Source organism: Sciurus vulgaris (assembly GCF_902686455.1).
Source record: "Sciurus vulgaris genome assembly, chromosome: 6".
Lineage (NCBI taxonomy): Eukaryota > Metazoa > Chordata > Mammalia > Rodentia > Sciuridae > Sciurus > Sciurus vulgaris.
Window position 1 is genome coordinate 64,519,769 of NC_136466.1, and position 14,325 is coordinate 64,534,093.

The following is a 14,325-nucleotide window of genomic DNA, read 5'->3' on the forward strand; positions in this document are numbered from 1 at the left end:
TGAACACTTCATTCCTTTTGATGGCTGAATGATATTCTATCATATGAACATGTCACGATTGCTTACCCATTCCTTAGTTGATGGGCATTGTTTCCACTTTATGGCTATTGTGAATATTGCTGCTCTGAGTTTTCATGTACCAGTTTTGTGTGGATGTCTTTTTTCATTTCTCTTGGGCATATACACCTAGAAATGGAAGCACTGCTCATATGGTAATTCAGTGCAAAGTGACATTTTGCCTGCCTCCAGTCCTTGACTCTTCCTAGTAACAGACCTCTACATCTCCCACTGCTTTGCACATAATTTCTCCCTCTTTGGTTAATCTTGGTGGAATTGTCAATCAATCTTATCTGGACCTCCCCTTGCTAGGGAGTGAGGAGGTAACTCAAGCCCTACCAATCAGAGTGCCATCCTGGGAATCTGAGTCTGGCACAGGGGCATCTATGAAATGAGCCAGAGTTCATTTACCCCTATCCACTCATTTTCTAGCATGTACATCTCAAAATGGTACTTATGCTTCAGCTTTCTCTTCAACTATTGAATTTTATCCCACTTTTTCATTAAGTTCCCTGGTTTTGTTTTGTCCTCAAATAGGTAAATGGTAGCTTTGTGTTTATAACCACCTTTAATTGTACCTTGAACACTTTCTTTGGATAAATAAAAACACATGCCTTTCTGTTACCCCAAACTCATCAGTGCTATAATTTAATCACTTCAAATCTTCCCAGAAGGAGAAGGAAAAACACCCTCCATTATATCCCCTGATCCCCCAAAAGAGGAACTTCAAATAACTCCCTGAACATGCCATGTGCCCCCAGGACAACTATTGGACTTCTTTCTGGGTCAAATTATAATTAGAGGCTTTTTCATCAGTATGATCCATGCACTTTCATGTATATAAAAAGAATGCAGTTAAAATAAATTAAGGGGTTTGCATACCTTTATCCTGTGTTAAATCACAGAAGGGTTCTTCAGACACAGAGTTTGGGTCCTGAACCCCCTTCTTCCCAACTGTGAAAGACAAAATGAACAGAATGATTGAAAAGAAGATTTTGCTGAGGCCATTACAATAGGGAAAATGTTTATTAATGAAGAATATCTCAAAGAAAAGGAAGGGGCCTGTGGTTTTATACAGGGAGTGGATAAGGGAATAATAGACTGAATGGAGGTGGGCCTTTAACTGGAATCATATGTGAGGGGTGGTCCTTTGTGGTTAGATCTTACCAGAAACAGTAAAGCTGGGGAAATTTATTTTTAGGAGAAGAAGTCTTAGATAAAGTTAGATTTGTTCTCTCCCACACTCCCTCTCTTCTTTCTGCCTTTCATTCCTTGGTTCATTCAGGGAATATATATGCTTTATATGCTGGATGAGGGCTCTGGCCTTAAGGTGAGAAGACTGTTGTAAAGACACTGGTAGAAAGAGACAGAGTTTGGTGACCTGGGCCTAAACAGGCCCAGGGAGCATGTGGCTTGGAGGCAGACTCTTCTCGTCTTTCTGCTCCTTTTTTTCATTCCTCATCCTTATGGTTCACCTCCTTTTTCTTGGTCTCTAATCAACGTTCCCTTCTCTGAAGACAGCATTTCATTTTCCTACTATGTCCCTGATCAGCTTACTTGTCTTTTCCTCCAAAGAACTTTTCTAGTTATCAAATGTTATATACAAAACTGCTTTGGGAGGGTTTTATGGTCGCTATCTCATCCTATTCTTGGACATAGTTTGATTTTTCTTAATTTTATGTAATGAGGCTTCGGAAAGCAACTTTAGATTATTCTCTAGCCCTCTAGAATTTTGCATTCTAGGCAAAATTCAATTAATATGCCTCTCCTAAATGCCCTCATATAGAAATTCTAATCTGTCCCTAGAGTTGAATGAATTTTTTCCCTTTTTACATTCTTTAACCATCTGCCTTATTGAAATTATTTATAAATGTCTGTTTTGGTTTCATAGGATTTGTTTTGTTCATATTTCTATCTCCCCAAGTGCCTTTTGTACCTATCAGGTACAAATGGTCCTCAGTTTAAGGAGCAAGGGAGACGAGTAAGAGTTGTAGGTTGGAACTTGTGATTCAGTGGAAAAACAATGTCTTGTCTAAAGCATCTGCTTCTAGTGTGATCTCATCCTGATTTGATGAGAACTACAAGTCTATAAGCTGTAGATAAATGATAGCAATGTCAAATAATTCTTGTCTATAGAAGTGCAAATTCTATTCAGGAGAGGCTCTAATGACTTCTGTCCCCTACTGTGGAAGAATCCACTTTTGTTTCCATTTGCAAATTCATTTCCATATCTTGATCCATAAATGGTTTAAGAGTGTGTGTGTGTGTGTGTGTGTGTGTGTGTGTGTGTGTGTGTGCGCACGCGCGTGCGTGCATGATTGGTCCTAACACATCTTTGTTGTCTTATAATTGAGTTAATTAAAATCTTTAACATGTTTATATTTTTATATCTGTGTAGGTCAGCTCTCAATTACGCTAAAAGGCACCTGACAATGATCAAATTATAAAGAGTAAAGTTTTTTTTTGGCTCACAGTTTTGGAGGTCCCAGTCCATGCTTAGTTGGCCCTGTTGTTTTTGGGCCTGTAACAAGGCAGTATACCATGGGGGAAGCACATGGTAAAGCAAAACCACTTACTTTATGGTTAGAAGTCAAAGAGAGCAGAGTTGAGGTCCTACTATCCACTTTGAGGCCTTATCCTAATTATCTAAATACCTCCTGCCAGGATCCACCACTTAAAGGTTCTATATACTCCCATTAGTGCTATGCTTGGGATCAAATCTCCACCACATGCACCTTTGGAGGACACTTGTGATCCAAACTGTATCAAGGTCTTTGTGAGACTCATGATTTTATCTATTTTGAAAATTATATTTTAACAAGGTTGAATTGTGTTAAATTGCTTGGTTTTTCAAGGTGGAGTGAAGACAATCCCCTTAGGCATGAGTTCAATACAAATAGACTATAGTATTAATCAGTTTTCATGTGACCAAAAGTTCTGACAAGAACAACTTAAAGGAGGAAAAGTTTATTTTGGCTTATGGTTCAGAAGTTCAGTCCATGGTCAGCCAACTTTACATCTCTGGGCATGAGGTGAGCCAGATGATCATGGTAGAAGTCATGGTGAAGGAAAGCAGCTCAGGACACGTGGCCAGAAAGCAGAGAAATCCACTCACCAGGGACAAAATATATATCCAAAGTCTAGCCTGCAGTGACCCACTTTCTCCAGCCACACCCTACCTGCCTACAGTTATCACTCAGTTAATCCATGTAAGTGGATTAATCCACTGACTGGATCCCAACTCTTATAATCTAATAATTTCACTTCTGAAAATCCTTGCATTGTCTCACATTAGCTTTTTGGGGACACCTCATATTTAAACCACAATAGTAGTTAAAAGTATAGAAACTGTAGTCAGGCTCCCTAGGTTTTTCTCTATGTTTTGTTGCCTGGAGCAAGCTCCTTGTGCTTCTTATGTATTAGAGAAGATAACAATAGTTATTTTTATTGGTTTCTTGAAAGAAAAACATGAGTTCATCAAACAGTGACATATAGGAAGTGCTCAACAACCACTATCTAAACATTACTACTCAGTGAGGAAACATATAAATACAGCCTGGAACCCATAAAATTTCAGCAGGTTGAAGAAAGAAAAGCAAAACTTTACCAATTGCATGCTTCAATTATTCAGTCACAGTTCTCTTTCTAGGACATGCTAAACTGATAAAGAGAAGTTGAATCAAGCTCACTTGAGTACGATTCTGCAATATTTTCCCACTTTGCAAAGAAAACATGAACATGTTAATCCTGAAACTTTCAAACCAAGGCCTTACAATTGATAATAAGCCCTTTCTCTATCTCACTTTTAGATACCACTCCCCCAACCCCAACTCTGCTCCTATTCTCCCAAAAATTCTTACAAATCTCCTCTCCGACGCAAATTGTAAGATGAGGCTGAGGCACCATTATAGCAACATAACATCTCTGTCTCCAGAGATACATTTTAGGGCACCAGTTTAGAATTTCTTTCTAGCCAATTCCTACTAATGTATTTTCTGAAATATTTTGGGGTCCTACATGACTTCGCATTTTACCATCTACATTTTGAGTCAGATGATAGCAAATCTCCTTCATGGATACCTCTGAGTGGATGTCTGAATAATAAAGAGAGAGAGAAAAAAAAAGAATAAACAACCCGGAAAAGGAAGTGCTAAACTGACCTGAGAAGCCAGATAGGGAGGAGCAGTACTTCTGTACACACTGCAATTTGTCAGCAGCACTGGGTGGAAAGAGGTTAAACCTCAGGAAAGCAATCAGGGTGCTTGCATTGTATTTTTAGTATTTTTATTGTTTTGTTGCTTTTAGAGGGAAAGAGATTCTTGTTTTTGTTTTGTTTGGTTTGTTTGCTTGCTTTTATTTTCTCTATATCCAAACAAATAAAAGATAGTGATGTATAATTTCACTTTTGAGTTGTCTGTTTTTCTATTATGTGCCCATAACCAGAGGTAAAAGATTGAAATCACATTCTTTTTATTTTACATAGCATCAAGTTTCTTATTTATGGATTCACAGCTCCTTAGAGGTCACGATAAATAAATTTTCAAAGCACACATATCTTAACAACTTCTTCTGGGGGCCTTTTCTTAGCTACATAAAAGGATTTGGGATTACCCCCAAGTTTAAGACTCTCTGCTTCAGAGGATTTAAAAGGAGGAATCATTTTGTCATCTCTTCCAGTCAGTGGGCAATGGGGACATGCAAGTAAAGAATTGCTTTGACTCCCTTTGTTACATCTCTCCTCCAAGGCCAGCACTTGAAGTGCATGTACTACTGAGAGAGAAAGAGTGGTTCCAAGGAGCTGAAAATGTAGATGGTCTCTGCAATTTCACAGGACAACAAAGAGGCCACTTATTGAAATTCTTGTCTTTTGAGTGACATAAAAAATATAGAGAAAATGGTTCATCTTTCCTTTGGAGAAGCAAGCTTCAAGGTCAACTGATTAAGTGATGTGAACCAAGTTCATTCAAGTGTTGGATAATGTTCTGATTATGTAGAATGTTTGGAGGGATTTGTTCCCTGATGAGGCTGAAAAGTCACCACAGTAAGGCTATCAGTGACTCATCTCAAAGGTCAGGGAGGGGGTCCCCCTCCCCCAATATAGCATAAATGGTTGGATTCATTCTCCTGCTTTTAACCTGCTTCTGAATTGAATAAAGCAAAAGAAAGGGGGGAAAAAAAAAAAGATTGTCTAGTTTGGTTTCTCACTAAACAGTACATCCATATTTTAAATATTTAAATCATTTACGTACCAAATAGTTTTAAATGAGGTATTTTGACCTGAAATTTTCAAATTTAAAACCTGTTTAACTCTGAGTAACTTAATCAGAATCTTTAGTGCTAGTCCCTAGGCGTCATTATTTTTAAAAAATTCAAATGATTCACATGTGAGAACCATTAGTTAGAGTTAGAAAGATATCAATTTTTAATATCCTCACTTTCCTAAAAACTACATGGCCTCTATAAATCACTTCCAACTCAAACACTATTTTCTTATCCATAAAATAAGGATATATAATACACATTATATTAAGCTTCAATAAATGTGGAAAAAGAAAAGAGAAGGGTACCCTCTAAAAATTATGTTAATCCTTTTCCATTCTACAATAGCCAGTATCCCCCACAAAGAGTTATAAAAGTGACAAATGTCTCATTACCATATTCAAATGTAATGAATTTAAAATAACTCAGTTTTTTTAGATGATTAATTCTGACCAAGCATCTTTTCCTCTTTGCTGAATGAATAATAATAATTAATTTACAGTAAGCAGGTGATTCACATTCTACTCACACTCAGATTTCCTGGCTAGAACCAGAGCAGAGGATCAAGCTCTCTTGGCTGACTGCCTATTCATCCATGGGATTATTCTTTACAAGCAGACCCGGCCACAGCAAGATGAATTCACATCCAGCTGAGACAATTGTCCTCATCACCATGCATCTTCTGGGAATGTCCCCCAATCTCCGCCACATGTCGAATGTCTCCTTTTGTGATGATACGAGCAACCCTTTTCTGTGTGTGCTTTCTCTGTGCCAGTCAATTTGTGCTAATGATTTCACATATATTACTGCATTTAGCCCTCACAACAGCTTTGTGAATGAGATACTATTATCTTCATTTTACAGATGAGGAAACAGGCTTAGAGAGGTTAAAAAACCTGCCCATGGGCACAGAGCTAATATTTAACAGCTGGATTTGAATCCAAGTCTATCTGGCTCTTAATCATTGCATCAAATTTCTGTTTAACCTGTGGTGACAAGGTAAGGCCTATCTAGATTCTGCCTTCCGTTCTAGCTCTACTCAGAAAGCAAGCACCTTATATATAGGCATTATTCTTTTCCTCAAACCACCTCTTCTAGACTTTTAACGCATACTTTTATTTCTATTTATTTACTTCTTTTGAAATGCTGGAAATGGAACCCAGGGTCTCACTCATGCTAGACAAGAGTTCTACCACTGAGCTACATTCCCAGTTCCATATTTTTAACTTTTAAACTAATGAAGTATTTAAGGTGTTCCAAATTATGTATTTGTATTTACATTCCTTTATGATGTCTACTCACTTTTTCTTCATAGTCATAGATTCTCCCCTCTGCTCCTAGGAAATTATTTGCTGTTAACAACCAGCAAAGCAATCTCTTGCCATTGAACTTTTGCATATAATCTTTTCTTCTGCAGGGTGCTTCTTCAATACCATTCTCCTTCTCCCTACTCTTTCTTTAGAGCAGAGTTGCCCTTAACTCTGAAGATGTCATTATGTGTCCCATGTCTGGCTCATTCCTTTGGTAGTTGCAGTTTCATTTTAATTATTTTCATTTTTAATTATTGGTTTATGTATCCTATGAGGTTGGGAGCTTCTGTGCTACAAAGATTGCTATATCAGGTGCGCCTAGCAAAGTGCCACACAGGGAAGAGCCATAGGAAATCTTTTGTTTAAAAAATAACATAATTAATTCCTGTGTCCATAATTCACACTGAATCATCTAGGCACTTCATGTGCTTTCAATGTCTGCATGGGCAGGGACTTGACATGTGATTTGTCACGTGATATCAAATCCCTGCATCTGTGAAGTGGAACCAAGGTTGTCCCGAAAACAATAGCAAGAGCATTTAGACCTGCTTTACTTAACCAGTAACCTTCTCTTCTTCTCTTTTTCATTTATTAGATTTCTGTGGGTTAATGAACTTTACATTTGACAAAGACAGATATATGAGCTATCAGTCTGTTTCAGACCTAAAACAGGAATAGGGAACAATTGAGTTAATTCATTTGTTAACTTCAGTCTAGTTTTTATGTTCTTCTAAACACATGGAATAAACGCAATTTTCATTTTTTGGAATTAATGTCAAAATTTAAAACAATGCTGTTTTGGCTTTAAAAACAATAAATCCAAGGTAGAATCCTATATCATAAGAACGCTGTACAGGAACCTTTTCTTGAAGATCAAAACACACTCTTTAAAGACAATAAAAAAACTTTAAACCAGTCAGAGCATTCTAATGGGATTAGGAAAAATACCGAACTTTGTGTTCTTCAATCAACATGAGGTTATTGTTTTTAAAATAGAGACTTCTGAGAGTAATGAGGATTTGTTTGTTGAAGGACCCATCAATTCTGAGACTGTTTTCAGGTGTGTGAACTGCACTCAAAGAACCTGAAGGATGTGGTGCTGAAAGAACAGTTCCTACTGAAAGTTTTTTACCTACACCAACACAGGGGAGTGAGACCTGAGAATCTTCTCCAAGTTAGGAAGTGCCAAGAGCATGGAATATAAAAAAGGTTTATCAGAGGAGGTCTTACCTCAGGGACACCAGAGAGGCCATTTAGGAATGTAGTCTGAGAACCACCTGCAGCAGAATCACCTGGGGGAAAAATCTTAATATGCAGATGTCTTGAATATGCTAAGACTCTTGATATCTTTTGTTTAGCTGCCTTCTAAAAGTGCTGTGCCCATCAATGCTCCCCAAAGCAATGGATGTAAGAGCCTATGTTACTACACACTCACCAAACTGAATAAACTGTAGACTAAGTGTTGGCAAACGTTTGCCGTGAGGGGTAAGAGAGAAAATATTTTCAGTGCATTCTCTGTTCCAATTATTCACCTCTGCCCTTGTAGCACAAAGGCAACCGTGGACAATACACAATCAAATAGGTGTTTTGTTACAATCAAATTTTATTTTATTTGAAATTTGAATTTTATAATATTTTGTCATGAATTTTTAAATTTTGTAAGATATTTAAAAACACAAAAATTATTATTATTTTGTGGGTCACAGAAAAATAGGCATGGGGATGGATTTGATCCTTGGGCTATAGTTTGCTGATGACTACTATCAAAGCCAAGACAGCTGTAGTAGTAATCAGAGATATAAGCCTCAAATCTTCCCCACACATTTCCAATATTCCCTTTTAAAAAATTTCAGGAAACCAAGAAATTTCTATTTCAACTTACCCTGCAAAGGCAAAGAGCAAGCTGGGAGACTTAGCCATGTGCCTGTAATTTACAGTCTCTAGGCTTCAACCATAGACTGACCATTTTGGAGTTTCATCGCATGAATTTCTGAGGTCAGTTGGAGTTGAAAGGGGCTCCTGGGGTTGCAATAGCACCAATAGACCAAGGTTTTCCAGATGGGAACATTATCTTATAACCAAATAAGGCAAGAGTTTGTAACAGAAGAGTGGCCTCCAGTGCTTCTTGGTTGACAGTCAATAAGAAAATGATGGCAGATTTGCAAATGCAAACAACTGAATTCTGTCAACAACCTATGATCCTGAAAGATGACCACAAGACACAGATGAGATCTCAGTGCTGTGTGACACCTTAACTTGAGCTTCGGTAGGGAACTCAGTTAACCTGTATTCAAATTCTTGACCCATAGACACCAAGATAATAACTTTTTGTTATTACTGTGTTAAATTAACAGTAATTTGTTACACAAAACCAATACATCCTCAAACAGAGAGAATGGAAAATTTTCATCAGATGCCCACATTTATTGATTTATATTTGTTACCCTACCTCATCCCCAGCATCTCCAGGAAGACCGACATTTGTTCATCTCCTCATGAGTCACACAGCTCTAGGCTTTCTGCTTTACTGTTGAATCACTGGGTTCCCAACAACTGTTTTCCACCTGCAGTTCTTGCCAAAAAGAGATCAAAGACCTCCTTTAGAAACTCTCCCTTTCCCTGGTGAAAAATTTCTTCCAAGTTTTAAGTCTTCTTCCAAAATTTCCTGCACTACACTTTGAGACTTAACTCTCCAACATTTTCTTAATCTCCTGAACCCACTTAGCAAGGGACTGGAAATGTATATGCTGATAGCTGGAGGTGTTAATCGCTGTCAGGAGAATTTGCACTGACAAAAGCATCGGTGTCCTAAGTTATAGAACACAGGTCTTTGAAATGACTTCAGACAGCAATGTGAGTACAGGGGAATGTGGGCAGAGTGCAGAGATAGAAATGATTGTTATTGCTGAGATTAAACTCTGTTGATCATGGCTACAGATGAGCTTAGTATTGCAAAACAGGTAAGCCCCAGTGTATAATTATTTTCCTACTCATAATAGGAAAATTTCTTATCTTTTATTCTGGTTCCCCACATTTGAGCCCTGTCTTATCTTCCTGAACCTATTCACTACTACCCTACGAGCACTGTGCTCTCCAGTCCAGCAGGATCACTCTCTCCTTTCCCAGCACTTCTCACTCTGCCAGCAATGACTTCATCCATATTCCTCTGTCAAAATTTCATTCACCCTTCATCACATGTTTGCTTTCCAAATGCCTTTACTGAGCTGTAGCCCTCGGTTCCACTTATGACAACACTTACTGCAGTCTAAGCAGCATTACATTTGAATACTTTTCTTACCTACTCTATTCATAAACTTCCACAATGTCTTCAATATACCCTTACAAAAAGTAAAAGCTCAATAAATATTAATGAATTGAACTGATTAAAAAAATTATTTCCCTTTTGTTACTCCAGCAAAATTCTCATCCTAAGTTGAAGGAGCGTGAACTTGGCTCAGACATTACCTCTTCAGCATTTGGTTGACTTCAGGATAAAACCAAAGGCCAAATGTTCTCTCTGATATGTGGATGCTAACAATCAACAAGGGAGTCGGGAAGAATAGTTTAGTGGATTAGACAAAGGGGAAGGAAGGCAAGAGGAGGAGATGGGAATAGGAAAGAGAGTAGAATGAAGTGGACATAACTCTCTTATGTTCATATAAGAATACATGACCAGTGTAATTCCACATCAGGTACAACTGCAAGAATGGGATTCTAACTAGAATAAGTTATACTCCATGTATGTATAATATGTCAAAATATACTATAATGTCATGTATACTAAAAGGAACAACAAAAAAAAAAAAAGAAAGAAAAAGAAAAAAAAAAAAAAAAAAAAAAAAGCCCAGAGCTGGGTGTGGTGTAGCTCGCTTGTAATCCCAGTGACTCAGGAGGCTCAGGCAGGAGACTCACAAGTTCAAAGCCAGCCTCAGCAACTTAGAAAGGCCCTAAGCAACTTAGCAAAACCCTGTCTCAAAATAAAAAACAAAAAGGTCACACAAAACCTGTTTATTGGATACAAAAATTATAAATAAGGCTAATTCAAAACTTACCTGTTTTTTCTTTACAAGAACATATTTCCAAGTAGTTTTCTTAGAGATGATCCAATGTCTTCAATCTTTTTAGATATTATTCAATGTCTTATCCTTTTTAGCAAAAGTCAGAAAATAATAGCAGCAAGCAAAACTTGACTTTTTTCTTTGAGGTGCTGGGGAATCAAACCTAGATCATTTTACATGCTCGGCAAATGTTCTACCACTGAGCTACATCCCCAGTCCAGGCCAATTCAATTTTTTTTTCTTTTGTTGGTACTGGAGATTGAACTCAGGAGTGCTTTACCAATGAGTCACATCCCTAGCCTCTTTTTTTTTTTTAATGTGTAAATTCTTTCTTAAAAATTTGTATTTGTTCTTTTTGGTATACATGACAGCAGAGTGTATTTTGACATATTATTCAAACATGGAGTATAACTTTCCATTGTTGCGGCTATACATGATGTGGAGTTACACTGGTCATGTATTCATATACGAACATAGGAAAGTTATGTCCTATTCCTTCCACTGTCTTTCCTACTCCCATCCTCCCTCCCTTCCCTTCATTCCCCTTTGTCTAATCCACTGAGCCTCTATTCTCCCTTACCTTATTGTGTGTTAATATCTGTATATCAGAGAGACTATTTGGCCTTTAGTTTTTTGGGATTGGTTTATCTCACTTAGTAAGACAGTCTTCAGTTCTAGCTTTTTTTATTTTTTATTTTGAAACAAGATCTCACTAAGTTATTTAGGGCCTTCCTAAGTTGCTGAGGCTGGCCTTGACTTGCAATCCTCCTGCCTCAGCCTCCCAAGTAGCTGAGATTACAAGTGTTCACCACCACACTCAGCACAAATTTAATTTTTATATCATGAGGAATACTACAATTGTGGAAAGTTGTCAATCAAATAAAAGTTGATATGTCTTTCTTATGGGGAATTTTCTTTTTCTTTTCTTTTCTTTTTTTAATTATTTTTTTATTTTTATAGACTGCTTTTTAGTTCATTGTACACAAATGGGGTACATCTTTCTGGTTGTGCTCCATATAGATTCATACCATTCATGTAATTGTACATGTACATAGAGTAATGATGTTTGTCTCATTCCACCATTTTTCATACCCCCATCCCTCTCATTTCATTTATAACTCTTCCTGAATTAAAGATTTCTTAATTTACAGTTGCAAACATTACTGGTTATAAAAATCCAAGTGGTAAAATCAATCATCATTACATAATTTATGCTTATATTTAATTAGCAGTTATTAGATGTCTAAGTATTAACTTTCCAGTCAATTTCAATAGTTTTATTCATAGCAATGAGTAACCCAGCTAACAATATTATATCCTTATTTTGTGCAAGGTCTACATCCATAAGATTTATTGTACTATTATACAAAAATTTTATAAATACTACCTGTTTCTTAAGTCACTTAATATTTTTAGTTTGAGAATTAATTTTTAGTTAAAATAGAATAAAGATAATTATATTAAAAACAAAACATTTTTTGATAAATAATTTGTGATAAATTTTTATAGACTTTAGCTTCAGATTTTGTATTAAAACCCCTTCTAAAATATATTTAATAAATGTATGGCTATAAGAATTTTAAATGACTCAGTTCATCCAGACATGACATAATTATTCCTACAGCCGATCAATCAACCTTATAGCAAAAGACTGCAATATAAATTTTTGTATATGCAAATTTCAGACCCAAACTTTCCTTTCTGGCACAGCTAACAATTTAATAGTGTAGTATATGAGTAAATAGTTATATATTAATAGTTTTAATAAGAAATAAATGATTTAGCAAGTTAACATTCTACTTTAAACATTAAGACAATTCTTAGTGACCAGACAACTTTAAGAATTAAATGAATTGTTAAACATCACAGTATCAAAGTTGAGTAAATTTTCATATGGGCTCTGCTAAAAAAAATAAATATTTAAGAACATTTTTCTGTATCTTAAAATTTTTAGGGTATGTTCATATAATAAGGTTCCACTAGCATTTGATTCTACCTTTGATCCAAGTATACTTTCAAGGGACAAATGTCTAAGAGTTTTATGATTAGAATGGAAAGTAATCTGATTTGATTTCCCAAAATATATTTTTCACTTTGGTCCTACCTAAGACTGATTAATACTAGTAGCTACTCACTATATACTGTTCTACCACTGAAAAACAAACATAACAGATAACATTAACTCAACACACATTTATTGTTTACCTATTAGATAAAGAAATTGGGGCCATGCAGTGAAGAAAATGAAACAGTAACATTTGCAGAGAACAATTACAACTTACCATGAAACTTCTCACTTTATTTTTCCAGCATCATAGCTTTCTATTTCCATTTTGATAATGAAGGAAAAAAATAAAGTTTTTGTAGTACCCCTAAATTCACTCATCCAGTAGTAGATCCAGAATTGTGGTCCAGATTTCCTGATCTCAAGTTTTATGCTTTTTAAAAATCATATCACACATCACTGATGTATCTTTGTAAGACATGAAAATTGGGTCTAGATGTTTAGACTACTTGTCTGCATTTATTTTTCTTCGTGTTTCCTTTATGAATTCTGAAAGCTGGGAAACATATATGGAATCCTGTTTCCTCTCCATTCATCTTAATTATGACAAATTTGGCGGAATAAAATGTTCCAGGGAGCTGCCTAGACAAGGCGTTATTTATTGACAGAAACATGAAATCAGACAAAAGTACTGTGGTAAGAAGGCATAACCAATGCATTTATGTTTTCTGAATCTACACATAATATAAAATTCTCAATGAAAGAATTATTCCCCATTTTTCCACTTTTTTCCCATATCTTAGTGTCTGTCATTCATGTCCTTCTCTGTTTTTCACTGCTTGTGTTGGAGTTCGGATATGCCCTAATCTTGGAAGGCCAGCAAGTTCCTCTTGAATTGAAAGAAGCTCTCTTTTCAGGAGATCATCTTGTTTGACTACTTTTCTTTAAGCATATCGTGTTTTAGGCTCCAGGGAATGTGAAAAGTGAAGGTTGCCTTTTGAATGGTATGTGTAAGTTTCCTGTCCAGGTTCCTTGAGCCTCCCAAAGTGTAATAACAGCCATATCCCCAGAAAACCTACTGTTATTGGCACAAGCCTCAGTGTTCTAGGAAGCAGAGACTTCTCTACATTGTCCCTGGCCAAAGATTATGCTCAAAAGCAAATAACTAAACTAAGACATAGCAATTAAGTTGGTGAAGAAAACAAGTTTAAAAATTCTAATTAAGAGACCAGCTTCCAACAGAGAGCTGACTATAGGAGAATATCAGCTATCAATATAGGTTAGTGGTTCATTTTCATAGAAAGTGAGAGAGAATGGGGAGACAGAATAGCTAAGGAGTGCCCAAAGTGCTTGAACTCCATAATGTTTCATTTCTTAAAAACATATGAACAAAATACTATGAATAATTAATATTTATAGATTCTAGACAGTGAGTACACAGATTGAATTATCCTCTGCCTTTTTGTATTTTGAAATTTTGATTGAAAAGGAAGGAAGGAAGGAAGGGAGGGAACAAGGAAGGGGGAGAGAGATAAACAAGGGATTCACTGTTATTTTTATCTTTGAAAAATACAAAGAGAATCATTTTATTTCAAACAATCAGAACAAGATTGTTATAATAATATTGTAAGGCCAG